Consider the following 2,412-nt stretch of genomic DNA (forward strand, 5'->3'; position numbering starts at 1 on the left):
TACATTCAGAACCTGCTGAGGTATAAACTGGCACGTTTCTGGAGAACAAGTTGGCATTGAGTTTATGCCCTTCGAGATAGCAGCTCCACTTCCAGATGCTGATTCTAAAGAAGCATCGCAGACGCACAACACAAGTAAACAAAGATATCAGTGACAACGCTGTTTATAATGTACAAAACTAGAACCAACTCGAAAGTCTCATCAACATAGGTCTTATTTTAATTAGGCCTATATATCCATCTGATGAAATTTTATACAACCCTTAAAAAATCAAATTTTAGAAGACATTTAATTACATGGAAAAACATCTATTGAATGCAACAATTCTTTATGAACAGATATGGCATAGTCTCTACGTGAAAAAAGCAAAATGTTGATGAATGAGTCTATGATGCTACCATCTGGGTGAAAAAAAACGTGTGCACGTGTGTGTGCGTGTGTGTTACTTTCCTATTTAAATGCCGTGTTTCTGGAAGGGTTACACCATAAAATGGTAACACAGAGGGGACTAGATGCCTGGAAGAAAAGTGAAGGAGGGAGATTTTTCAGTGTTTACCCTTTTTCTTTTTGATATGAAATTACTTAATCAAAATGTAAACACAACACACACCTAAATCACAGAGTATACATTAGTTTTGTAACCTATATACTGTCAATGTGTGCGTGTGTGTACTCACGGAAAATGCTGGCCAGATAAACCCCAAAGTGTTAGCTGTGGCTCTTGCTGAGCAAGTCCTTTAAAAATTTATATGTATCATTTCATATAATCAGAAAAAAAAAAGGAATTTAAATGATGTGGAAAGAACGTGGGCCTCCTGACTGCATCGGAGGCTCCCTGGCAGCCTAGTGACATTCTAGTCTGGTGTCAGCAGCCTGCACCCCGGCGACCCCACTGTGAGGCCGTCCTCACGGGTCTGAGAAGAAAGAGCTGCTCAGGGGACTGCCCTCCAAGGCGAGGGGAGGCCAGCGCACTCTGGAGTCAAAGGGACCTGTCTGAATCTCAGCTCTGCCGACTCTCCAGCGGCGGGTGCCCTTGGGTGTCACTTAGTCTTTGCAGGCCACTGTCCTGCATCTGCAAAATGCGGCCGATAATCTCTACCTCAGGTTCTCTGAGGGTCAAATGAGAGGACGCCTGTAGTGGCTGCACGGCAGACACTCCCCAAGCAGTCACTTCTCGAATGGTAATGAGGAAGCACAGCCAAGCCAGAGGCAATGGCACAGCCACACAGAGAAGCTTCCATGAGAGCCTCTGTCCCCTGGGAGGCGAGAAGGCAGGAGGCAATTTCGAGACAGTTAACAAAGAAATGAGAAAGCTGACTTGAGGCCTGGTGGCCTGGCCAGGTGACAGGATGTCCAGGCCTCAGGACTGTGGCCGGGGACAGGAAAAGGCTACTCCTTGTGAGTACGAGCCTCATGTTCCAGACCTGAGCAGCGCACGGTGCCTCTGCTGGCAGGGAGAGGGGCCGGCCAGAGGGCGTCGCTTCTAGATGGGGCAGGAATCAGTTTCCAGCCCAGGAGCTGACCTGTCCAAAGGGGAGATGCTGGCCAGGCGGCCCTTGAGGCCTGAGGCCTGAAGAGTACCGGTCCCCTCCTAGGTGACCATTCAAACAACAACCAGTCCCTCCCCACGACCCAGCACTTCCCAACCCACGTTCAAAAATATGAACATGTTTGACATTCTAGCAGCGTTCTCCAGACCAGAAATGGATTCACCCCGCAAAGGCCTGGCCTCGAGGGAGCACCATGGCTCCAAGGTCACCCTGACTGCTCAGCCCCCTGAAGCCCCACAGCGGGAAGCTGGCAGAATCCCACAGACAGGCCTGGTTAGAAGCTCAGCTGAACCCCTCCAACTGGGTGACCGGGCGAGTGACAGGCCTGCCGAGAAACAGTCTCCTCGTTTACGAGATGGGGGACACAGGGTCCCCTGAGGAGGGCGGTGAACGTGCAGAGACGGTTCCGGGGGCACAGCTTTGCCTCGCACCCTGCTCCCCATGCCAGTCTGTCCCAGTGCCACGGACTTGCCTCCAAAGCGTGGGTTAAACCCAAGCGCTCATTCCCTCCTGGCCACCGCCCTGGACGGGGTCCCAGGCCCCTGCACCTCGACCCACAGGCCTACGTGACCTGGGTGCTGCAGACCCTGGGGACCGCGCCCCCGCCCTCTCCTGATGACCTCCAGCCCCGTCCTCCCGGCTCCCTGAACAAGCCGAGGGGTCAGGCCTCAGCCTTGCAGTGCCCTGTATGTCCCCCGCCTGCCTGTGGCCGCCCCGCTCAGCCCGAGGGCCCCGTCCGGCCCAGGCACTGGCTGACATGTCACCGTTACTTCCTCCGGTCATCTCGTGCATCGGGTGTTGGCCCATTAAGTGTAAATTCTACAGAACCAACAGCTTCAGCTCTCTGGGTCACCGCTATGTC

The 2,412-nt window shown here is 52.9% G+C and overlaps 1 protein-coding gene across 1 annotated transcript in view; it reads right to left on the reverse strand.

The window, feature by feature from the left end:
• Positions 1-2,412, reverse strand: part of STK10 (serine/threonine kinase 10) — an 88,744-nt gene that overhangs the window by 19,723 nt on the left and 66,609 nt on the right. The window lies entirely within an intron of this gene.

This window comes from Pteropus alecto, unplaced genomic scaffold (genome assembly GCF_000325575.1).
Source record: "Pteropus alecto unplaced genomic scaffold, ASM32557v1 scaffold40, whole genome shotgun sequence".
Taxonomy (NCBI): Eukaryota; Metazoa; Chordata; class Mammalia; order Chiroptera; family Pteropodidae; genus Pteropus; species Pteropus alecto.